Here is a 26,958-nt window from a genome sequence, read left to right as displayed (position 1 = left end):
CAGGGTAACTCACTGAGTAACTTCATTGCTCCAGGAGCTGGCTATCCCACATTCCCTTTTGCCACAACATTCTTAGATCTATCTGCCATGCTCTCCTAGTTTTTGGTGCTGTAATCAAATTTAATCTCATGTAAATTTGAGATTGCGACAGCATTCACTGGCTTGTGTGTATGAAGGTGCTAAATGAGGCAGTGTGTGTGAGGCTGTCTTCCTTAGCTTGTCCATTGTAGAGAATGATTACAGGTTTCTGGAGTGGGGCATAAAAATCAGGGCAATACAGTGGCTCTGTATGACCTACCTGACAGCAAATGAAGCATTCTTTGTGATAAATTTGCAGGGAAGCCCGCTGGTGAACAATGAAGTAGTATAGATCAGGCTTAGCTTTGCACATACCATTCAGGTGATAGGTAGAGTATAATTTTCGTGCACGTTAAACAGACTTTAACAGACACATACAGAGCTCAGCATGGGTTGGTGGGTAGCTAGCTAAGCTATCCTGCTTCTCCCTTTGGAACTTTTTAGGTTTGATCATGGTCAGAATCCCTTGTTGCTATAAACTTTTAAACAGAGTTCATAACTTCTGGGCATCATATCAGACTCGAAACTTACCACAGCAAAAAAATTTTACGATTTCACTTAATTATAGCTGAGCTTCTTCAACTATAGCCATTATATCAGCTTTCAAGAAACTGTAACTACCTGGAAAGTTTGCACAGGTGACAACACAGCAACAAGCTGTTTTCAAGCTAGGAGGCAAAGAAACATTAGGATGAAAGTCAAAAATTCAAATCATTGCTTGCGTTTAATGATCCGTGACTCAAAAACTGCTTCACAAACTTTTGACAAATTTTGCAGAAACTTTTTCATTTGTTCTTAGTGTGAATCTGCCAATATTCTAACCAAACTAATTTTCTTAACCAATATTACAAGGAGTCTAAAATAGGTCTTTATTGACAAGTTATAATTTTTGTACTAAAGCTCAGTGCCAATGTTCTAGCGATACTGGACCAAATTCTCTGCTTGTGTAACTCCATTCAAGTCAGTGGTGTTACACCAGCAGAGAGTTTAGCCCAATATCTGAGAACATTGGCTCTGCGATCTAGTTGAGTTATGCCGACAGAGAATTCTGCCTAGCATCACTTCTATGCAGGGAGAGCATTTCTATTAATAGTGGGCCTAATACTGCCCCAGTTCCATAAGTGCAACACCTATTGAAGTCAATGGAAGATGGACCCAAACTTCAGTCCGTTATGTTTTATAGAACCTTATTTTTACAACACTCTAATCTGGAAGCAGAGCATCATAGAGGCTTTAAAACAGCCATAATTAACTACTTTCCTCTTCAGAAAGCTTTTAAGCAACTTTTAACTTGCTGAAGTCTTATTATTGCTGTTGTCGGTAGCTACCGGTGTGGTGCTCTGCTCTTGTTCGATGATAACAGTCGGCTGCGTGCGTGTTCCCTCTGTGTGCTGCACCAGCTCTGCGCAGATAGCTAACACAGCAGACCCCGAGAGAACCCAAAAAAACCACAGACTCTAGTAAGGTAGGAAGGAACCCAAGCCAGGTTTATTGTCAAACGAAGCACACTAATAGTTCCCTATAGACTCTACAGGGCATACTACAAATTTGTGCTCCCTGGCAATGGACACAGCTCAGTCAGTGGCAGGACACTCCACTGCCCCCTCGGCTGGACAAAGATATGCTCTCCCGGACCTACTTTTATACTGTTGCGGGACAGATTACTCATCATAGTTCAAACGAATCAACCCATCATGTTGTCCTTTTGACCCTGTCTTTAAGATGCACCTACCTGTTCCTTGTTGTGTCTATGGAGTGTTTTGCTGCCGTCTTGGCACAAGTTCCTCTCATTAGCACTTATGTGTGTGTGTGCATGTGCCTCTAACAACCTTTTCTTGCCAACTTCTGTGAGTGGGACCTGCCTCTGGATCACAGCCCAGCTTTGCTTACCACTGCCTGGAAGTGCTTTGGTTCAGGCTTTACTTTGGTTCAGGCTTCAGGCCTCAGACTGGGCCTCTGATACAAGAATTTATGTTTCAGGGCCTTCTCTTACTACAATTGCCTGTTGAGTGCCAGCAGTGCACAGGACTCCCAGCTGAAATGGTGGGCCACAAAGGAGCTACTCACAGCTTAATCACAGGGCCAAATCTATGCCAGCACACCCCTGGAATAGTTTAGCACAGAGTTAGGCAAACATTCCACCCGTTTGAAAATCCCCCCATTTTCCAGAACTTTAGGATAATTTTATTGTCCCACTTCAGTGAGTCAGGACGTGGTGCTTATAGGCAGGGATTTCCAAACATACTCAGCATTGGTCAGCCTGTTCCTGGTGAAGTCAAGGGGAGCTTTATTATTTATTGCAATAAAAACAGAGTTAAAAGAAAGCTCAGCACTTTTGCAAAGCCCATGGCAGATGAGGCAGGACCAGGTTTATTATACATATTGTGACAGGGTCAGGCCAGATGGCTACAGGAGAGTGATTTTTTTTTTTTTGAAGCAGCAAAGAATTTTATTTGTGTAACAATTACAAAGAATCACCAAAAAGGATAAAGCAAAACTATGCAACAAAACAAGAGCAAACAGAAGGTATAACACAGCAGCCTTCAGGAGGGAGAAGTGTTCAGGCTAGCCTGGGCCCAGAGTGGGGGGGCTTCCTCGACACTCGTGGTCTTCCACCCTCCTGAGTTACCTGGTGGCCTAGAGCGGGGGGGCTTCCTCCACACTCGTGGTCTTCCACCCCCTCGAGTTACCTAGTGCCACACCCAGTGTCACCGATTATTCCTCTCCTGAGAGTGCCTGACAAGATGGGCACGGCTGCGGGGTGGGCAGTTTGGGGAGGAGGGGTTACACCCACGTGTTATAGGATCCCTCCTAGGTGACAATGATGATGGTATCCACAGCGGCAACGGCTGGGGCTGGGGTCTCTCGCTCTTCCCCTCAATCAAAGGGTCAGACGGAGGGAACCGGATGGGGTCACCGAGCAGAGAACCTCGGACAGCGCCCACCGCTCCTCAAAGGTGTCAAGGGAGTCGGTGGACGCTGCCCAGAGGAACTCTGCCCAGATACGTGAATGTACTGAGGATCGGAAAACGGCCCTACAATCGCAGGACACTTCATTAGCCAACCTCCCCTCTCTGGTTTTATAAATGGCTGTTTTAGCTAGGACTAGGAGGAGGTTAACCAGGAGATCTCGCGATTTTGTGGGGCCACGGATGGGGAGTGTGTAAATAAAAAGGTGAGGGGAAAAGTGCAGCCAAAAGCGTAATAAAATATTCGTGAGGAGCCAGAAAAGGGGCTGCAATTGGCACACTCTAAATATACGTGCGCCAGGGTTTCCCTCACATTGCAAAAAGGGCAAGTATCCGGGATGGGGGTGAACCGTGTCAAAAACACGCCCGTGCTCACAGCTCCGTGAAGGAGCTGCCAACTAATGTCCCCGACGAGCCTCGGGACCAACGTGGAATACAGGCTGGCCCACCGAGGTTGCTCACCCTCCAAAGGTGGCAGGAGGTCCTGCCACTTTGTAGCGGGGCGGGACACCAGGGTGTGGGCGTGAAGGGTGTGAAGCGTGAGTGTGTATAAATATTTCCGTGGCGCGATTTGGAAGCTGACCAGCTGCAGTTCATGCAGCCGGCTTGCAGTGAAAGGGTGAGGGGTTTGTTGGGATCTATGGGGTAGGGGCCCAATTGAAAGGTCTGGCGGGCCTGGGGTACAGGGTGGGCGGGGTGCGCCCTCGCGCAGGGCTCGATTAAGATAAGCCCGGGCAGCGGGCATCAAGGCGGCCTTCACCTCCTGAAGTACGCGCCGGAGGGTACGAGGTCTGGAGAGCCCCATGTGCCGGGCGAGCGTCAGGGGATCCAGCCAGTCTCCCCGGTTGTAGTCCAGGAGGTCTCCGACTCTCGGGACTTCCGCCAGGACCAAACTCTGGCGCACCGAGCGGGACTCCGCCGCCTGCACACGGAGCTGGGGGTTGTGTAGCAGGGGCTCTGTGAGGAGATCTGCTCCCACGGTGGCCGCCATGGACCTGGTTGTTCGAAACAGTTTCCAGGTCCGGAGGAGGTCCTGATAGAAGACCGGCAGCCCGGAGAGGTCTCGCGGAAAACCCCTCGGAGAAAGATAAAAGAGCTGCCGGTCATATCGGAGCCCTTGGAAGCGGCGCAGGAAGGCGTGCGCCAGTATGCTCCACGCCGAACTACGTGCACTGTAAAAGAGCCTCTGCAGGGTCTGGAGGCGGAAAACGCGGACCTGAGTGTACAGACACTTCAGGCCCTGCCCTCCTTCCTTCAGGGGTAGATGAAGAACCCCAACAGGGGCCCAGTGCATTCCTGACCAAAAGAACTCTAGAATCAATCTCCGGAGGTGGGTCAGGAAACCCGGGGCCGGGGCCAGGGTGTTGAGCCGGTACCAGAGCGTGGACAGGACTAGTTGGTTAAGCACCAGTGCTCTCCCTCGGAGGGAGAGACATCGGAGTAGCCTCGTCCATTTCCGGAGCCGCTCTATCACCCCGCCCTCTAAATTTTGCCAGTTCTCCGGCGGGGAAGGATGCGTGGCGGAAAGGTAAACGCCGAGATAGAGCAGTGGACCCGCACTCCACCGGATGGTCTGAAGTGCCGGTGGGAGGGAGCTTACCTGCCGCCAGTCCCCCACCGCCAAGCCAGAGCTCTTGACCCAGTTGACTCGGGCGGAGGAGGCTGCCGAATAGATGGCTTGGCATGCCTCCACTCGCGCCAAGTCGCCCGGGTCCTGGACCACGAGGAGTACGTCATCGGCGTACGCCGAGAGGACCAGCCGCAGCTCCGGCTCCCGCAGCACCAACCCTGTCAACCTCCTGTGGAGGAGACAGAGGAAAGGCTCGATCGCCAGAGCGTACAACTGGCCCGAGAGGGGGCACCCCTGCCGCACTCCTCGCCCGAAGCTGACCGGTTCAGTCAGGGTCCAGTTGAGCCTAACCAAACACTCCGCGGAGGCATACAGCACCCGGAGAAAACTCACAAACTGAGGTCCAAATCCAAACGCCTGCAGAGTGCTCAGGAGGTACCCATGGTCTACTCTATCAAACGCCTTCTCCTGATCAAGAGACAGGAGGGCGAACGATAGACCATCTCTCCGCCCGAGTTCCAAAAGGTCTCGGACTAGAAAGAGGTTGTCGAAAATGCTGTGACCCGGGACAGTATAGGTCTGGTCTGGGTGGACCACGTCCACCATCACGGACCCTAGCCGCACCGAGATTGCTTTCGCTACGATTTTGTAATCCGTGCTAAGGAGTGAGACAGGACGCCAGTTTCGTAGATCGCGGAGGTCCCCCTTCTTCGGCAGCAAAGTGAGCACCGCTCGCCTTCATGGCAGAGGGAGGACCCCACTCTGCAAGGACTCAGCCCAGACGGTGACTAGGTCTGGGCCGAGAATGTTCCAGAACGCGCGGTAAAACTCCACGGTCAGCCCGTCCATGCCCGGAGATTTATTGGTGGGCATGCGACGGAGGGCTTCCGAGAACTCGGCCAGGGTGAGAGGCAGCTCTAGTCGGTCTCGGTCGCCCACGCTGACCGTGGGGAGTTCCTCCCAGAGCACCTCGCAAGCGTCAGGATCGGTCGGGTCCGGGGAGAAAAGGCTTGCGTAGAAGTCACGGGCCCTCCCACACATCTCCTCCGGATCCATGAGGGGGGTGCCGTCTTCCGCAAGAAGGCAGGTGACGTGTTTCTTGGCCCCCCTCGTTTTCTCCAGAGCATAGAAGAAGCGGGAGCCGCGATCCATCTCCCGAAGGAGGCGGATGCGGGATCGAACGAAGGCACCTCGGGCCCGGTGGTCCTCAAGGGCCTGGAGCTCCTCCCGCTTCTCCCGGCATGCTCCGCAGAGGGACGGGTCCTCAGGATCGGCGGCCAGGCGCCTCTCCATCTCTAAGACCTCCCATTCCAACTGCTCTATCGCCGCATTTCGCCGTCGGCTGGTGCCCTGAGTCTAGTCACGGCAGAAGAGCTTGGCGCGCACCTTCCCAAGATCCCACCATCGCCGCACCGAGGGAAAGGCACGCCACTGCTCTCGCCAGGCCAGCCAAAACTCCCGGAAGGACATCACGAAGCTCTCGTCCTCCAACAGGCTGTTATGAAAGTGCCAATAGGCCGGCCCCGGTCTCTCTGCACGGAGGGAGACCGTTACAGTGACTAAATGATGATCAGAGAATGGGGCCGGCCGAATGGCGGAGGAGTGGGCCTGTGAAAGATGGAAACGGGATAAGTAAATACGGTCCAACCAAGAGTGGTGTGACCGATGGACCTCCACTTGGACAAAGGTGAATGTGGAGGTGTCATCTGGGTGATGGTCATGCCAGACGTCCACTAGGGAGTGATGGTCAACTATCCCTTGGAGAATATTCGCAGCGGCCAGGCTCGGTTCGGCCCCTGAGCGGTCCCGTTCCTCGAGGGTGGTGTTAAAGTCCCCTCCCAGGACCAGGCACTCATGCGAATCCAGGGTGCCGAGGAAGTCAGACACCCACTGATAGAATTGTGGCCGCTTTGGGCTCGTTTGCGGGGCATAAATGTTAAGAAGGTTGACCACAAGCCCCTCCATACGGACTCGAAGGTGCAGCAGGTGGCCCGGCACGGCCTCATTGACCCCTAGCACCTCGGTCCGTAGGGTGGGGGAGAACAGGGTCGCCACTCCAGCTTGCCAAGTCATGAAGTGGCTAAAGTGTACCCCGTCCCCCCACTCCAGCCGCCACCTGGCCTCGACGGTCGGGTCCATATGGGTCTCCTGCAGGAAAACTACAGAGTACCCTCCTTCCCGAAGGTAAGAGAGCACCTGGGACCTGCAGAGAGCCATCCTACAGCCCCTGGTGTTCAAGGTTGCAATAATGAGAGGCGTCATGCGGAGGGCTGGAGGGGTGGGGGGTTCTTATTGGTGGGGGTGTCCGTGGCCCCCGGTGGGCTGCGCAGCAACCCGTGACCCATCCCGTGGACGAGTAAATCTTTTCGGAAGCTGCGGGCCCGCTCGTAGGCCGCAGCACCGCGCTTTCCTTGCCCCCTGCCCTCCTTTATAAGGGCCCTTGTGGCCTGAAGAATTTGATCAAAGTCCCCCCATAGCTGAAGAGCCAACTGTACCCTATTGTGGGCACCACGGGTGTGTTCTAGGAACTTCCGTAGTGCATGCCGCAGCTCATGGGGGATAGGGTTACAATTTCCAGGGTGTTCCCTGGTGGGGCTTTTAATGCAGCCTCGTGGTCCGCTAAGGCGGGTAGGCAGGGTGCGGACCGCCGGCGGGGTGTCTGACAGGCTGGGGTTATTAAATCCATTTCACGCCTTGGGGTGGAAGGGGATGGCGGGGGAAAAATTGCCACTCCTAATGGGTCGCGACTAGAAAGTGCAAAGGCTGCTCCCTGGGGGGAATCTGCGAAAGGCGGAAAGGAAATAACCCCAGGGGCGGCATTAACATTGCAGGAGGAGGGAACTTGGGCAGGGGCAGGGGCGGGGGCAGGGGCAGGGGTAAGGCTCTGGGGTGCAGGAGGCAAGCAGCTAAAGGAAAGTGCCTCCTGAGCAGAGTCAAGGGTTAAGGGGTAAGGGAGGGGGCTCCCAATAATACTAGGTGCCGGCTCCATGGTGGTCTTAGCGGCCACGGCATCAGGTGGTGGACCACCTTCTGCAGGGTGCTCACCCGGGAAGGCAATTAGGGGGAGGGAGCATGGGGAAAGGGAGGCTGGGGTAAGGCTGCCCAGCTCGAGGCCAGCTGGCAGCAGATCATCCCCTCCCTGGGTGACCGGGGTCAAATCTAGGGCCTCAATCTCCGCGTACATGGGGGAGAGGCCAACTCCTGCCACCCCGGGGGCCTCTCCTCTAGGGCCCGCCTCAACGGTCGCCTCGGGGTCCGCGGGGGGTTCGGGTAGTGTCCAGGCTGAAGGGGCGTTCTCAGAAGTCTCGGAGGGGAGGGTCTCCCGTGGAGGGGGGATTCTGCCCTCCAATGCCAGTCCGTCTTCCCCTCCCGACACCAGCGGATGGATCTCGCTCGTGGCCGTGGCGGGAGGCTCGATAGCAGTGCCTCCTTTCCTGGTCTTCCGGGGGGCTTCCGCGTTGGGTGGATGCAGCGGAGCTCGAGCCTTCTGCTTGCATCGCTTCCCCTGGACTAGGGTCCAGCCCTCCATAGCGTCATCTGGGGGCTGATTAGCAGGGGTTGTATCGGGGGGCGGAGGCGATGGTTTAGGGGTTCGGGGAGGTAGCGGTGAGGCAACATGAGGGGCGGGGGTTTCTCCTTGGGGAGGGCCCTCTCCTATACCAGATAATATCCTTGCCACACCCTCCTCCATAGGCTCTGTTGGATTGGTACTGGCAAGGGTGGAACTCCCTTGCTCGCCCGGGCGTTGTAGGGAAGGTATCTCTTGGGCCCGGACGGGAGCAGTGATGGGTCGAGTAGGAGGAGGGTTGGTTTCAGGTGCTGGGCAGCCAGGGGCGTCGGCAGCGACGGGGCCGATGTCCTGCCGGGTCTCGGGGGTTTCGGGTGCCCCTCCCCCCCGGGCCAAAGGGCAGTCTCTGCGGACATGCCCCGCTGAACAGCAGAGGTAGCACTGGGCCTCTCCGGTAGAATAAAAGACCCGATAGCGGGCTTCCTGGTAGGGGACTAGAAAGGACCCCTCGAGCACCTCTTCGTCACGCGCCCCTGCCGGTGGTAGAAGCTGCACTTGCCGGCAGAACGAAAAAATGTGACGGAGGGTGGGGTCCTTGCAGCCCAACGGGAGAGGGCTGATGACAGAGACAAGTTTCCCCAGGGTGGAAAGAGCGGGTAACAGGGCAACATTGGGTAAGAAGGGAGGAACGGAGGTAAGGATGAGGCGAACGCCCAGGTCTTCTAACGGTTCTAGGGGGACAAACACCCCCCCTACCGTCAGGCCCCTCTCTACCGCCTCCTGGGCGGCATCCTCCGAGGCTAAGAAGAAAACGACCTTCCCATACATCTTGGAGGCCACCACAATAGCCGTGGGTCCTACCACCTTCACCAATGCCTGCACGTATGTCTCCACGTGGGGCGAGGCGGGCACCAGGAGGCAACGGACGCTGTGCTTCCTGGTCAAGGCGGGGAAAGGGCCTCGGCCGCTGGTGATGGTGGCGGAGGCGGGGGGGGCGAGATGACGAGGCGGCAGGCAGAGGGGAGCCCGCTGCCGCCCGGGCATACGTCCTGGGGGCCGGGGGAGGGACAATCGCAGAGCTGGTGGAGGGAAACGCAGGGAGGGGCGCCACGGTTGATGACGAGGCCACAACGGTGGGGGCAGCCCCTGCCATGGAGGGCTCAGTGGTTTTAGCGGGGCCCTTTCCTTTCCACCCTCCCTGGCCCTTCCAGCGAACCGGGGGGGGGGGTTTCCTAGAATCTGGGTGGGCGGTGGGTGCAGCAGCAGCAGCAATCACTCTGGTGCCTCCTGCTACCGGAGCCCCAGCAGGGGGGGTGGCAAGTATCTTAAGAATAGTGGTGGGGGGGGACCTTGGGGGTCGGGCAGGGGTGGTGGTGGGGGAGGGACAACTAATTTTGTTGAAGCAGTCTCGCCCCTCTCGTTCCCCGCCATTGTGAGCAGGGAGAGACAGGGAGACACCGGAAGGAGAAGGGGGGAGGGGAGCAGCGGAGTAGCCCCTCCTTCCGCTAGGCTGCGGGCGGGGAGGGGGGGAATGCCGAGGGGATTAGACTGAGGAAGGGAGGAAAAAAACAAAATCGGGGTCCGGTAATGGGGCAAGTTGTGGGATAAGCAATCCGGGGGGGGGGGGTGCAGACCCACACACGGTTGTCCAAAGAGTTTCGGTTGGTCGGCTGTTATGTCCGGTCTGGAAGGCAAAGTTCAAAGCGAACAGCTGGATACGAAGGAAGATGGCAGGTTGCCAGCAGGGACAGTCGGCGGGGGGGCCGTGACAGTTGTAATAACGATGGGGGGGTAGGGGCACCGATGGATCTGGGGTGGGGGGTCTCCACGCCACACCCCCTGTGCCGCCACAAACGCAAGTAATCACAGTCAAACTCCCCCCCACGAGAGTATAATTCAGAAAATTACTCAGTCTTATGGCCCTCTTCACAATGATTTATGGCTCTCCTGGATTATTTCTTCTGTCTGCTGAAATCTTCTTCTCCGGCTGTGTTGGCTGTGTTCCAAGGCGTCCGGCATGTTAAGAATGTTGTAAAGTCCGAGCTGCTGGCAAAACGGCTGGGTCTGGGGGTTTCCACTCCCCCCTCCGGACAGCAAATCAGCAATCTTCCCCCCCCCCTCCGAGGGCTCAGCTGAGGCAAGTAGCTGCGCCCGAAAGCAGGCGTGGGGGGGGGCGGGTGCTGGCGAAGGACGTAGACGGAAAAAAACCACAAAAAATGAAAAGAAAACAAAAAAAGCGTCTGGCCCGGTCGGGGGGGGACTAAGGGAAGTGCAAAAAGTAAGAAAAATCCGGGCCAGGGGGCTTTAGGAAAGAATAGAAAGCAGATAGCTGAGGAGCAAGCAAAAGACGTTCCGTTTCCCAACAGGGAAGGTTCCAGAACAATCAGGAACCTTCTGGAGACAATTAAGACAGGCTGATTATAACACCTACAGCCAGTCAAGAAGCTGTTAGAATCAACTAAGGCAGGCTAATCAGGGCACCTGGGTTTAAAAAGGAGCTCACTTCAGTTTGTGGTGCGTGTGTAAGGAGTTGGGAGCAAGAGGCGCTAGGAGCTGAGAGTGAGAACGTGGACTGTTGGAGGACTGAGGAGTACAAGCAGTATCAGACACCAGGAGGAAGGTCCTATGGTGAGGATAAAGAAGGAATTGGGAGGAGGCCATGGGGAAGTAGCCCAGGGAGTTGTAGGTGTCGCACAGCTGTTCCAGGAGGCGCTCTAGACAGCTGCATTCCACAGGGCCCTGGGCTGGACCCCGGAGTAGAGGGCGGGCCCAGGTTACCCCCAAATCTCCCAACTCCTGGTCAGACACAGGAGGAGTTGACCTGGACTGTGGGTTCACAAAAACGGCCAAACTGAGGGCTGCCGTGAAGCTCCAAGACAAGCAAATCTGCCAATAAGTGCAAGACCCACCAAGGTAGAGGAGGAACTTTGTCACAATATATAAAAACCACCTCATCCTGCCTATCTGAAGTGGGATGACTTGTGTGAATAAACACTATGACACGTATGGCACTTTCCTGCAATACCCCTAAACTGAATTCATTTTGGGTTTTTAAGTATCTTTGGAGACCATAGTATTAAATGCAAAGGTTATGTATTATTGTGGGCCTGGATAATCATAGAATCATAGAATCTCAGGGTTGGAAGGGACCCCTGAAGGTCATCTAGTCCAACCCCCTGCTCGAAGCAGGACCAATTCCCAGTTAAATCATCCCAGCCAGGGCTTTGTCAAACCTGACCTTAAAAACCTCTAAGGAAGGAGATTCTACCACCTCCCTAGGTAACGCATTCCAGTGTTTCACCACCCTCTTAGTGAAAAAGTTTTTCCTAATATCCAATCTAAACCTCCCCCACTGCAACTTGAGACCATTACTCCTCGTTCTGTCATCTGCTACCATTGAGAACAGTCTAGAGCCATCCTCTTTGGAACCCCCTTTCAGGTAGTTGAAAGCAGCTATCAAATCCCCCCTCATTCTTCTCTTCTGCAGGCTAAACAATCCCAGCTCCCTCAGCCTCTCCTCATAAGTCATGTGTTCTAGACCCCTAATCATTTTTGTTGCCCTTCGCTGGACTCTCTCCAATTTATCCACATCCTTCTTGTAGTGTGGGGCCCAAAACTGGACACAGTACTCCAGATGAGGCCTCACCAATGTCGAATAGAGGGGAACGATCACGTCCCTCGATCTGCTCGCTATGCCCCTACTTATACATCCCAAAATGCCATTGGCCTTCTTGGCAACAAGGGCACACTGCTGACTCATATCCAGCTTCTCGTCCACTGTCACCCCTAGGTCCTTTTCCGCAGAACTGCTGCCTAGCCATTCGGTACCTAGTCTGTAGCTGTGCATTGGATTCTTCCATCCTAAGTGCAGGACCCTGCACTTATCCTAATTGAACCTCATCAGCTTTCTTTTGGCCCAATCCTCCAATTTGTCTAGGTCCTTCTGTATCCTATCCCTCCCCTCCAGCGTATCTACCACTCCTCCCAGTTTAGTATCATCCACAAATTTGCTGAGAGTGCAATCCACACCATCCTGTGTGCTGAGAGTGCAATCTTCACCATCGAAGAATTACAGTGAACAAGGTGGGAGACAAGAATGACCTTTGGGACAATACACACGAAGTGGATTTCCTGGGAAATATCTTGGGGGGAGGTGAATGGAAATTCCTCCTCCCCTTACTGCCAACACCTCCGATGCTGCAAAAACCCAGTCCTTGGAAGTGAGCCCTGAGGAGAGGGTAATTGTCTGCTGATTACCTATTCTCAGGGTCCCAAGATCAAAGGCCCATGCTGTATAAAAGAGGTGCTCACAGATTCGTGGGGTTGCTTGTTCTGAGCTAACTGGTGTTATGTACTTGTAGCCACAGAAACCCCCCTTGGTAGGGTTTGAAGGATTGATTGATCACCTGCTAGAGACCTGGTTGGGGTTTGAGTAAGCTTATTAGCACGTGTGTAGGATCTTTTATTTATTGTTTTTAAAACATTTTCCTCTATAATGGTACCACCTTAAGACTAAAATGTACTTGCTTATAAAGGATGTGGTAACCTCTAACGGTGGTCAATTATGCTGTTTTTGCCACTGAGGAGAAAGCAAAGCAGGCCTGCTTGGACAGTCTGACTGGCTGAGAATATCACAGAATGGGCCAGGAACAGTTCAGCGTGGAAAACCCCCCAGTCAGGAAGAAGCAGGTCTCCACCCAAGAGAGATGATGGCTGAGAAGCCAAGAATAGGCTCCCTTTGCCGGACCAAAAGGGGGAAGTTCAGGTGCATTTACCCTGAACTGTGACAAGGGCTGCATGCATGTGTGTGCAATCAGGCCCCAAAGGATGAGAACATAGGTGTGCTTTCTTGCAGTAACACAGCCTACTCTGCTGCCATTTCAACTACCTTGGACCCCATTACGTTCACAAAGGAATAAAGCTCTATGCTCCTCCCTTCTTCAAGGCTTTGTTTTAGACGAACACCATTAAAATCACTATCTGATAAAGTAATCAGCTCGTTTAAAAGAATAAAAGCCCAATGTACTAAAAGATGGCATATAATTATTGCCTAAGCTATTAAAGGAACGAACCTGCTGTAGCCCAGTTACACTTTCCCTATATACAATGGCATAGCCCTTAACCAATTCCTCAACAAAGGAATAAACCTGTCATGAAAGAAAAATGTATTGTTCATCAAAACTATGTATTCAGGAAGTAGTACTCGTGTCAGGGTCATGCTGGCAGTAACTCAGTGAGCAATTAAAGGGAATTATAGATTTTCCATTCACTTTGTTGAGCTATAAAATGTGTATTTGAATCACTAGCTTTCACCAACAAAAGCTCATTCAATGGAAAATGAGTGTGTTAAAGTATATTTGGTAAACAGAAAGAATACAGGAATTTGTGTTTAATCTTGACCCCTCAACATAGGTTCCATTCTTGCTCTGAATTGCACCCAACGTAGCTGCATTGACTTCAACAGGTTTACTCCAACCAACTTCACTGACAGCAGAATTTGGGCTGTTGACAGTAAGAAATAGTCACGGGCAAGGTTCAGCATCCACCTATAATTCTGTTTGTAGGTCAACAAAGAAACTGGGAGGTGAAATAGTTCTAATGATTTTCAGCTATAAGGAGAATTCCCCAACCAATCTTTGAAAAGAAAAAAAAAGACTTTGTGAAATAGAAAGGGTTATATCACAGGCTCCAGGTTAGCTGAGCTCCAAGTGAAGATCACTGGGAAAAAAGGGTCATAGAATAGGCTTAAATATTGATTGGATGCACAGTCTCATTCTGAAAAGTTTAAGCTGCATATTCCCTTGAGCTTTTCCAATTAATTACTAAACCCATTTCTACCAGCTCTCCCAGGCTATTCAGGCACTAGTATTTCTTGCTAACTACTCATATAATCAAGCAGTAATTAGCATGATTTTCTTTGGAGAAAAATTAAAAGTGACCCAATGACATAATTATACACAGTACACATTTTATGATGGAAAGAAACACAGCAGGCTTAAGAACTGCCATTTCCAAAATGAACGACGCTTTCCCCTTTGTGTGTTTTGGTGACGATCAGCAGAACAATTGATGCAGATAAATATGATTCCTGACTCATTTAACAATCATTTAAAGGACAGCAGGTTCTGCTTCTGAGCAATTAGCTAGATAGAGGAATCATCAGAAATCATAGAGCTGCAGAGCAGAGAAAGTGAAGCTAGTTATAATTCTGATGCTCCACAACAGGGGGAAAAATGCTTTATAATTAAGCTTCTCTGAGTTTTTATGGAAATATTTATGAAATGAGAACACCTGTTAAATAAATCATAGGTCTGTTTTATTATTCTAAAAATGTTGCATTGACAAAATATTCACTGAGCCTTGATTGCTAGCCTTGTCCTGTGATTCAGGGACAGCAAACAGAGAGTCAGGAACTCAGGGTCTTAGTCAGCTGAAGGGTAAATCGCACAGTACATTTTCCACCTTGCCCCATATAGGTTTCCTTACACGGACCCCTATTGTGCCCTCCTTATACACAGGTGGATCCAGAGTGAATTGAGTGAGGAGCCCTCCTTCTGCAGTATCATCTTCCCTTGCTCTGATCCCACAAGGGCTTTCACATACCGTGTGCAGTAATGGTCACCCAGTCTCACAAAGGATGTTGCAAAACTAGAGGTGAGATTCAGAGAGGGGCAACAAGAATGATCAGCGGCCTGGATACACTCTCACAAGAGGAGAGATTGAAAAGATGAGGGTAGTTTACCTTAGGAAGGAGACAACTAAGAGGGGACACAATAAAAGTATGGGCAGCAGGTAGTACAGGTGTAAGCTGCTCTACATCAAGAAGGTGTGGTCGTCCCCGCCCACCCAAGTCTTGAGTTGGACTGGCCCCTGTCAGTAGTACAGATTACTGAAGGAAGGCCAACAATGGACTCAGCGGGCGAGGCCCAAGTTCCCCAATGGTGGTGAAGGTGGATGAGCCATGACTGTGGATGTGTGGATCACATAGGGCAGAAGAAGAGCTAGATCATCATAACAGCCATACACACCCTCAGATACCAACAATATCTGGAGGAACAGTTCATAGAATCATAGAATAATAGAATATCAGGATTGGAAGGGACCTCAGGAGGTCATCTAGTCCAATCCCCTGCTCAAAGCAGGACCAGTCCCCAATTAAATCATCCCAGCCAGGGCTTTGTCAAGCCTGACCTTAAAAACCTCTAAGGAAGGAGATTCCATCACCTCCCTAGGTAACGCATTCCAGTGTTTCACCACTCTCCTAGTGAAAAAGGTTTTCCTAATATCCAACCTAAATCTCCCCCACTGCAACTTGAGACCATTACTCCTTGTCCTGTCATCTGCTACCACTGAGAATAATCTAGATCCATCCTCTTTGGAACTACCTTTCAGGTAGTTGAAAGCAGCTATCAAATCCCCCCTCATTCTTCTCTTCTGAAGACTAAACAATCCCAGTTCCCTCAGCCTCTCCTCATAAGTCATGTGTTCCAGTCCACTAATCATTTTTGTTGCCCTCTGCTGGACTCTTTCCAATTTTTCCACACCCTTCTTGTAGTGTGGGGCCCAAAACTGGACACAGTACTCCAGATGAGGCCTCACCAATGTCGAATAGAGGAGAACGATTGCGTCCCTCGATCTGCTGGCAATGCCCCTACTTATACATCCCAAAATGTGATTGGTCTTCTTGGCAACAAGGGCACACTGTTGACTCATATCCAGCTTCTCATCCCCTCTAACCCCTAGGTCCTTTTCTGCAGAACTGCTGCCTAGCCATTCGGTCCCTAGTCTGTAGCGGTGCATTGGATTCTTCCATCCTAAGTGCAGGATTCTGCATTTGTCTTTGTTGAACCTCATCAGATTTCTTTTGGCCCAATCCTCCAATTTGTCTAGGTCATCTACCCCTCCAGCGTATCTACCTCTCCTCCCAGTTTAGTGTCGTCTGAAAACTTGCTGAGGGTGCAATCCACACCATCCTCCAGATCATTTATGAAGATATTGAACAAAACTGGCCCCAGAACCGACCCTTGGGGCACTCCTCTTGATACTGGCTGCCAACTAGACATGGAGACATTGATCACTACCCATTGAGCCCGACAATCTAGCCAACTTTCTACCCACCTTATAGTGCATTCATCCAGCCCATACTTCTTTAACTTGCTGGCAAGAATACTGTGGGAGACAGTGTCAAAAGCTTTGCTAAAGTCAAGGAACAACACGTCCACTGCTTTCCCTTCATCCACAGAACCAGTTATCTCATCATAGAAGGCAATTAGATTAGTCAGGCATGACTTGCCCTTGGTGAATCCATGCTGACTGTTCCTGATCACTTTCCTCTCCTCTAAGTGCTTCAGAATTGATTCCTTGAGGACCTGCTCCATGATTTTTCCAGGGACTGAGGTGAGGCTGACTGGCCTGTAGTTCCCAGGATCCTCCTCCTTCTCTTTTTTAAAGATGGGCACTACATTAGCCTTTTTCCAGTCGTCCGGGACTTCCCCGGATAGCCATGCGTTTTCAAAAATAATGGACAATGGCTCCGCAATCACATCCGCCAACTCCTTTAGCACTCTCGGATGCAACGCATCTGGCCCCATGGACTTGTGCACATCCAGCTTTTCTAAATAGTCCCAAACCACTTCTTTCTCCACAGAAGGCTAGTCACCTCTTCCCCATGCTGTGCTGCCCAGTGCAGTAGTCTGGGAGCTGACCTTATTCGTGAAGACAGAGGCAAAAAAAGTTCCTGGGAAGGGGGATGGTGTCCCCAAAAATAAAACCCCTATATCTCCTCAGTTCCAAGGAAGCAGAGTGAAACAAATGGCCAACAGAAGTGATAACCGTGACAACAGCACCAGGCTTAAAGCCCTGCTATTACTGGCTCCAGGATGAAGTGCGTCACCCAAATCCTGCTCAGGGAGTTCCCAGCTCCAATAACCCCAACTTCTTGGCTGTCCAAACCAGATCTTAGAGACATGTTCCATGTGACCATGGAATGTGTTAACACTGAACAGCACTAGATATAAAACAGCTCTTGTCAAAGAATTCACCTGTTACTAGATCATAATCATTGGCATCACAGGGTATGTCCACTTAGGTGACTTGGGCTAAGGGGTTGTTTAATTGCAGTGTAGATGTTCGGGCTCAGACTGGAGTGCAACCTCTCCACTCACGGGGTCCCAGAGCTTGTGCTCCAGCCCAAGCCTGAACATCTACATTGCAATTAAACAGCTACTGAGCAATAGCCCACGAGACCGAGTCAGCTGGCACCAGCCATCTGCAGGTGTCTAATTACAGTGTAGACATACCCACAAAGGCTTGCCTGCCATAAAGCAATCAAGTTATTGTTGAAGGTGGAACCTTCCTCCACACTGGTGGTCCACACCTAACTCAAGGTGTGGCACTTGTCATTTAGACAAATTCTAGCCTGGACTCCAACTCCATGGAACCATATTTTTCCACACTTACTCTATGCTCAGCTCCAACATTGTTGTGAACATTTATTTGTCATTGTGGCCTATGCACCAACAGAAGACATGTCACCTGAAGAAAAGGACATGTTCTACCATCAGACAGCAGCAAAAAATATCCAGTCAGCTCTGACAAATGATACGCTGCTAGAGCTTGGAGATTTCAGTGCCATGACTGGCTGCAGTCAAACTGGGTTTGAAACCATGATAGGTCCCTTTGGTTCAGGATCGTCCAATGACACCACCACCCAAAATTTGACATTGTGTGCCATTGAGGGCTTGTCTGTTATGGGCTCCTAGTTTAGGTGCCTTAACAATCATCGCTGGAGCTGGGTTTCAAACAATGGAAGTGACAGGCAGGAAGTTAACCCATTCTCATCAGAAATTGACCATAGTGAAATCTCACTGGGTCTTCATCGACACAGAAGCACAAGCAAGCTCAAACCATAGACTAGTTGTTGCTCATCTCTCACTACATTTTCCAACTTCCTGCAAGCTGGATGCCCACCAAGAGTACAATGTTCAGTATCTCTCTGAGGATCTGAGAAGCTGTGAAATACACATAGCCCAACAAGGATTACATATGTAAGCCCAATATCCTCTTGGGATGACATGGAGATCGCCTGGAGTGACATACATAACACTATCTCACATATCACTGCTGGAACAATCAATTTCAGATAGTCGTGCAAGAAACCTGAACTTTCTAAAGATGTCTTTGCTATATTAACAAAAAAGGCAGAAGCATGCAAGCATTGAGATATTCAAGAATGTAAATGGCTGAAAGGCTTCTTCCAGGCCATGCCAAATGTGACCATGAGATCAGTATCAACTGGCCAATGGAGCAGAGGACAGCCTAAAATACAAGAATCTGTATCCTGCCTACAGAGCCATCTGGCAGGCAGCCATAAACAGCCTTCTAAGATCCCCATCATGAAACGAGACAGGTCTCCCTGCTTATCAGTGGACTTGGTCCTGAACAGATGGAAAACACATCTGAAAGCATACCGAATCACACACCTCCTGATGACTGTCCAGAGCCATGTGACATGGCAAATTTTGTGCCTACACACCAAGGGATGAACACTGATCCTCTGTCACTAAAGGAAGTACCAAAGGTCATCCAAAAATTTACGAATGGACATGCTTCTGGAACCTGATGGTATTCCATCTGAGTTCCTCAAAAGTGCCTTGGAACCAGTAACCATCGGTCTGCATCAACCGTTCATAAAATCGTGTACCAGCATCATAGTTCCCTGTACAAGGGTAAAGGATCTTGTACTGAGTGTGGCAACTGCAGGCCAATCTCATTGTTATCAGTCCGTAGAAAGGTGTTTGCTCATGTTCTGCTTGATAGGATGCAGCTGCTCCTTAACAGACATCATCTTCCACAACAATCAGGTTTCACTGTTGGGCAGTTGACAATGGATACTATCCTCACCGTCCAGCTTCTGTTTGAGCTGCACCAAGAATTTAACTGCCCGCTTCATGTGACATATTTTGACATCAAAGTGCTTTGGTCCACAGGTCACCACTTCGGATCACACTGAAAGGAGTTGGCGTTCCAGCTGCTCTGCTAAATCTGGTGCACAGTTTTCACTGCCTTTCTACACAACTTCAGGTGTGTGGCAGGAATGCATTCTTGTCCCAGCACTATTCTGTCAAATGATCAGCTGGAAATGAGGACTTGCTGCTTCACATATCAGAATCACGGTGGGTCAAGAAGTGATTGCCTACTAAGACTATGCCAATGATGCTGTCTTGCTTATGGAGAAGTCAGAGAATTTCAGCCGCACCTGTCAAGGTCTTCAAGATGCCTCCCACGTTATGGAGTTGAAAGTCTTGTGGCAGGAGACCAAGGTATGGAACCTCAGAACTGGGCCACCAGATCTGCCAGTGCAGATGGGATCAAGTATTGTGAAGAGCGCTGATGGGTTCATCTACCTGGGTTGCAAGCAGAGTTCAAAAGGTTGCAGCAAACTAGACATTCTTCAATCAATAGGTCTCACCAACTCCTCCATGAAGTCCATGTCTCACTTATGGATGCAAAAACATCTTTACGCTAAGACAAAATTCAGAATCTATCAAACATATCACCTGGATGGACGCAAACACCCCAGCACACCTTGGTCTCAAACTCTCCATCAACGCGCAAAGGGGTGCATACTCAGATCCTACCTAGCACTGCCTGCAAGGCTGCCCCAGAGGTTTGTGGACTTGCAGGATTGAGCCCCATCTCAGAATTTCACTACATGATGCTGGTACAACGGTCCTCACAACTATGCATGTTTGAAATCATGATAATAAAAGTATATAAAATAATTGAGAAGTTAGCTAAGGAGCTTCCATTCTCCCTGTCACAGAACACCGGAACAAGGGAACAGTCAGTGAATTTGAAAAGTAGCAAATTCAAAACTAACATGAAATACTTTTTCACATTGTGTAGACTGTGGAACTCACTGCCACAATATCTCATTGAGGTCAATATGCAGAAAGGGACTGGACATTTATGTGGGTACCAAGAGTATTGAGAGCTTTCATAATTAATGATAACAACAATTTTGGAAGGGGTATTAAACCTTGTGCTTCAGGGCTTAAGACAATCTCTGACTGCTACAGCTTAGGCAGAGACCTAACGTGGGAAGCAGATTGTCCCACATTTGCCTACTGGGGGTTCTTACACCTCCCTCTGAAGCAGCCAGCATGGAAGACAGGAAACTGGACTAGATGACCCTTGATTCTGACTCAGTATGGCAACTCTTATATTCCTGTGGTCACAACTAATCATTCAGTACCAGAGGTGCTGAGGCTGTCAGGCTGTATCCAGGAGGTGGCCTCAAAGAGGCATGCAGTGCAGTTCAGGGCAAGGTACATAGTCAGTTTTGTGTCAAAGGAAGGAGGCCTTAATTTTAATTATTAAATCTATTGTATTAATTATTACTTTATATTAGACATTCATTTATTGGCATTATTAAGATGTGCTCTGTGAGAGACCAAAGGGAAGAGGAGCATATGGGGATTGTTCAAAAAGGGATGGGATGGGATGGGGGTGCATGCCAGACCAATAACAGGCTCGGGATGGGGGACTGGGTGTGGGATAGGAATTGGGGATCACCAGTTGTTTACAACCCCTTGATGAAGGGGCAAGAAATCATAGGCAAGAGGAACTGTCTATCCTGACAGTTTCATTCCTGCCTTGCTAACGGATCTACTTTAGGAAGAAGAGAGTTAAAATAAAGTCTTATCTTTGTATTCTGATGGAAATGTAGAAGAAATGTAGACCACCTTTTAGTCAGTGGAACGCTTTCCTTTCTACTGCTAGTAAAATGCAATAATAATCTCCCTAAAGGGCGTAGAGGAAAGTCATCAATGCACATTGTTCTCCTTTGAGTTCTCATCATCTCTGTCTGTCTCCTGCCAGAAATCATCTGAAATCACCACGACTCCTTAAAAACAAATCTAATTAGGAATCAGAATGAAAACATTTCTTTTAAAAATATATATATATTAACTCTGAAATATTGTGTCCTGTGTATCTAAGATATTTTGTGGGTCCTGGAACCCCTTTGGTACAAAACTTAAACAGAATTATTTTATAAAGATAACATGAACCTCTAGAATTTTATTTTATTTTACCATTTCATTGTATTCCTTACTGACCTCAGATGCTGACGTACCTAAAGGCACAGAACAATCTCTTCAGTAATGTTTGCCTGATCATTGCACAAAGAGAGATGTTTGTTGTACGTTTTGAAATGACAGCGTGGTGATAAAACAAGCATTCTCTTGGCTCAAGGATAACGGCAGCCACAATCCCACTCAACAGAGTAACCACAGTTCCCCTAACCACAGGGTTTATAACCACAGCCCTGCACATACATTATGTACAGAACTATGAACAAACCCATCTTCAAGGCTATTACAGTCTGTGTGAACGCATAATCCATTACACTGGAGCTCTGAAAAGTTATCTGTTAGATATTAACAATTGCCTTCAAGCAGACGGTGAAAATCAGCCCACTGCCAGAGCTAGAATAACAGTCTCTGTAGCACTCAAGTCCCTAGCAGAGGGCTTAAATTCTGCATTAGACCTTGCAATGGTACTCAGCTTTGGAATTAATTGCAGAAGGAATTGATTACTGAGTACCTTTCTTTTGCTTCATCCTTTCCATGCACTGCGCTCAAAGCACTTGATAGGCATTACTGGATTAATTCTGGATGCTCACTTGAGGCGTTTCTGTTTGTCTGGTTGGCTGTCCATCTGTCTAGATAATTACACTGTACTGATCATTATTGTTGCACCTTCACTATGGTGTCCGAGTGCCTATGCCTGATCAGGTTAATGAAAGAAGGAACAAGTGAGTGGAATGTGTAGTGACTATGAGAACTTATGTGAAATTAAAGCTCTCATGGGGTCAGCAAGAATGTTTTCTCTTACTATTTACCACACACATGCACCAATATTCCCCAAAACCACATATTACAAATTCTCCAGATGTTCAGATATGTAAAAATCCCTTTACACTATTCAAAAACCAAGTAGTGTTTAGGCTAACATTCCAACTCTCAGGAAAACACATTCTAATGTCTTAGTTATTTACCCCAATTGTGAGATGGGGAAACCGAGACACAAACTCATTAAGTGTGTGACACTCCCACCCAATGGCAACTAGCAAAGGGGTCACTGTTCTATAACAGCAACTCCTATCTGGCCTGACAAACTCACTACACCTAACATACTGCTTTCATAATGTTTATCTATAAAGAGTGTCATGTAAGCTCTAAAATGAAAGCCAGGATCACAATGGTCATTCATATTGCTGTGAAATGTACATACTGGCACTATAGAAGGAGTTGTGTATGTATATTGGAAAATATGTTTTAACATCTCAGTCAAAGCAGGGTTGACAGGTTTTTGCCAGATAAAGGATATATATTCACCTGTGTGCCTAAGTTCACATCTAACTTAAGACTTGTAAGCCAACACAATGGAAGTGCCTGTGACCGTGTGCCTGGGATGGACCACACTGAGCGTGCTACACTAAGGGCAGACTGCAGGAAATAGGGCAGACAATTCCCAAAGCTGGTGGTTTACTCTATAATTAGATTCACCAAGCCAATAACAAAAGAGCTTCTTCAGTACCACACTGGTTAACCAGAAGCCAAACACAGTCCTCTTTGGGCATTCCAGCCCTTGGCTCCCATCCAGACAACCAAGTCTAATACAGTGAGAGGTTATTGAAAACCTACTTTACCATATATGAGGCTTTTACTAATCCCAAAGGAGCCAATCTTATCCTCTGGTCAATATGAACCTCAGACCTTACCCAAGTATCAGGCTGTCAGCCAGTTCTTAATAAACTAACTAAAGATTTATTAATAAAAGCAAAGAAGAGAGTTATAAATGGTTAATACTGTAGACCATATACGTACAAGTGATTGCAAAGTCCTTAGATTAGGTTTGTTAGCAATGATGGAATAAACTGCTGGCTTGCAAAACTGTCTCTGATAACTGCCAAAAGGCTGAAAGGTCCTCAGTCCATAGTTCAAGAGGCTCTTTTTAATTGTAAATCCACAGTCCAGAGAATTGGAGCAGGAAAGAGGCAAAATGGAGATGTCTTAGGGGTCCTTTATATCCTTTGCCATGTGCCTGGAAATTTACTGTCCCAAACAAAGCCCACAGCTCCTGTGCATGGAAATTTACTACCCCAAGATGAAATCACATGAGCATATCATATGTACTTGCATGGTTTGCTGACTCACAGGTCATGGCTTCTTGCTGTCTGAGGGATCCACAGGAAGAGTTATCCGGACAGGATGAGTTTCTTCATTGGCCCCTTGTGAGAGTGGAGTATCCTTAATGGGCCATCAACACGTAGCTGTTTAGCCTTGCCGTAAATCTATCAGGCGGGTGTCGCCAGGAACAGAACACATGCTGGAGATATAAATACATAGCCAATATTCATAATTTTAGATACAAAGATGATATGTACATATACACAGGATACTCATACTTAGCAATTCATAACTTTTCTAGTAATACCTTACATCAAATACTTTGTACAAGGTTTATGGAAATTGTGTAACAGTGGTAACAACAGTGATATACTGGTAAATGGTTACCTTTCTTATACACATCATCACCACCCTGTTTGCACAGGAAGTCAACATGAGGATGTGAAGGCAACATGGAGTCTGCACACCAGGAAATAAATTGGAGGGAGGGAGGAGGTGGTCATCCTGACTTGAGAGGCAAAACAATGAATTTTGGGGCTATAAGAAGAAGGCAAAAGGACATCTCTTTATCCTTCACCAAAGAAGCAAAAGGGACAGCGCTTTTTGCATTCATGAAATAGGGCTCCCAGACATGTTGGTTGGCAATGCGGGGAGATTGCTTTAGGTGATCTAAAGTACGTTAGACAAGGGGTTAGCCAGTTAAAGGGAGGCTCCGATTCTAGGAAGTGTGTGATTGATACTCTTTGTTTTATAGGTAACCATTTCTGTTTTTATCACGAGCCTTACTCACTATCTCTTAAATCTTAGCCTTTGATTTTCACTGTAGATGTATCTCAGTGCTGTGATGTTATATAGGGGCTGGGCCTCAGCTGAATCAAATAAGCTAGTGTGAGAACTGTTCGTTTGGGGAAAACTTCCCTGGTCATTTCTGTGAGTGTCTAGAGGTTAAAGGCTGGCTGCTGCACAGAGTGGTGTGAGGAGTCAGGGGTTGGAGTGTTCCTGTCACTAGCAAGGTCAGCAGAGCCCTGGATGGCAGTACTTGTGTTGCCAGAGGCTGTTGGCATTAGGTAGCTGGGCTATAACAGGCACGGCCAAGGCTGCTTCACGCTATGGATAGGTAAAGGTGAGGTGCCTCATAACCCTGGGGGAGCATCACAAAGTGACTTTGCCATGGTCACTCAGGAAGTCTCTGTACCAGAGGTGAGGACAGAACCTCACGAGTGCTGCTTAGCCACCAAATGTGATTTTTTTTTCACTTCTCTCTGCTCCCTCTACCATGTGCTCGGTTTCCTCCACTTGTTGTCTCACCTTACTCTCAATTGTAAGCTCTTTGGGTCTTTTGAAACTTCTCTTTTTTATTATATGTGTGTACCAGGCCTAGCACAGTGAGCCTCTGAGCCTCTTTGTGCCAACTGGGGCCTCTTTGTGCCAACACAGTACAAATAACTAATGCGGAAAGAGACAACAGCTGCTTTCTGTCTTGCCCTACATTTCAGACACAGGACCATCCCTCCTCACCCCTTTCCCCATCATATGTGTTAGCTGCACACCAAGACTCCATTCCTACAATCAGATCTGCATGGGCGGACCTTTGTAGGGAGCTAGGGTGACATCCAGGCTCCACTGAGGCCAGCAGGAGTTTTGCCATCGCCTTCAATAGAGCCAGGCTTTCACCCACGGAGCCCAATTGACTTTGAGCAAAATTTTAACAGAATTATTTCCAATTCTTTGGAAAAGTAACCAAAGAAATCTGATGATCAGTATAATGGTGCAGATGCAGTGGGGCTGAAGGTGTAATGATAGTGAATGCAAAGCTCATACTCAGATCAAGAATAACAATTGGCCAGCCACACAGCTGATATAATTCAGCTTAACTATTGATGTCAAAGGAGCTAGGCCACTTACACCAGTCAAGGATCTGACCCAACATTACACAAAAAAGTAACATAAAACTAGTCTGCATTTATTCTGTAACCTGCCCTTGTGTGAGTAATTTTATTTGGCCAGCAAACACATTTCCCCCCCAATTATTATCAATCATCATAGCAAATGGTATTTGAGTAGATAGTGTAGCTGGGTTGGCAAACTTTCAGGAAAATTTAGCAAGGCTGCTTTATTCTCAGGAGTACAATTTTTTTAAAAGTAATCTTGTAACACGTAAGTTGTAATGGAGATCAATAACTTTAGCCACCCAGCTTCTCATTAACAAACAACACCTGATGCTCTCCGGCCCTTCTGTTCTCTAGCTAATGATCCCCAATTTTATAGCAGAAATAATTGGCTACAGGAAGTGTCCATGTTAAAGTAAAACATTCACATGTGTAATCAAAATATAAAACATACAACTTCTTAAATGGAATGTAACCATAGGGAAGAAGTAGTAAAATAAACTTTAATGTATATAATGACAAAACTGTCCCAGCAGTTTACCCACCAATGCTCACTGTATAAAAAGTTCAATAAACTCTTTTAAGACATTTGAAAATGTCTTCATTGACTCTGACATGCTAGAAAGGTCATCTAACACAAAAGAGATTTCTATTGTATCAATGAATAACATCTTTATTTTGGACCCATGAATAACAAACGTGACTTTTTCCCCCCACACACAGAAAATATGGCTCAAGCTCATTAGCATTTGGGATTTCTTAGTTTCTCAAGTAAAGAAGTGATTTTCTTCAGGCTCAGGTTCCAACTTCTTGCTTCAGAAACTTTGTAAGATGATATCCATCTAGTTGCTAGTCACCAAGAGGCCTTTTATTAAGTAGTTAAAGGTTTATACATAAGGCCCTACTTGAATCACGGAATGATTACCAAATAATTGAGGCTGAGTTGTGGACAAGACATGAAAAATTGCGGAAAAGTAATAATGGACTTTTATTAATTATGGCTGACAGCAAGAGCCCCAACACCGCAGGGCTGACAGCAGAAGCCCCGGGAACCCCACGCATGGCAGGGCTGACAGCTGAAGCGCCGTGCATGGCAGGGCTGACAGACAGAGCTAATTAAAATCAAAATTGTGGTGGAAGCCTAATATTGCAGGTTCCTCAATATCACGAATTAAGTATTATTTATACAGCAATTAAATGCAAGCTAAAATAATTGTTATATCACGTACTTACACTACAAACCAGGACTCTGGTTGCCCAAGGCCTTCACTAGAAGGTGGCAGGGCAAACCACAATTGCATTTGAAGTACTAGGGGAAAGAAGCACTTCAACATTCCACACCTTGGGCCAAAATGTCATCTCAGTGTGTGTATGTGCCCCTCCACTCCCTTGTGGGAATGGCCTGTAGTCTGTATGGAAAGAAAGAAGCCTGGGATCCTGCAAATAGCCTTCTGCTGGGGTTCCATGCAAAAGTAGCTGCACTTGGGAGTGAGGCATTTGGAGTGGGAAAGGTGGGAGCCGTGGAGCAAGGCACTGGCTGCTGTTAGTGGCACCACCATGAGCAGACTTATCAGACTCCACATGTAAATATGATTGTGGGGTTAGTACAGTTTGAAGAAGTACTAAGGCATGCCGGGTGCCTTCTATGACAAAATTGCTTGGATTCAGTCTGAGATGGCTGCTGGTGTGGCTTCTCTGTTTGAGCATCAGCCAGTATGCCACACGGAAGCTAGGCAGGAGCCAGGAC

The sequence above is a fragment of the Lepidochelys olivacea genome, assembly GCF_965140295.1.
Source record: "Lepidochelys olivacea isolate rLepOli2 genome assembly, chromosome: 2".
Taxonomy (NCBI): domain Eukaryota; kingdom Metazoa; phylum Chordata; order Testudines; family Cheloniidae; genus Lepidochelys; species Lepidochelys olivacea.
This window is presented reverse-complemented; position numbering follows the sequence as displayed.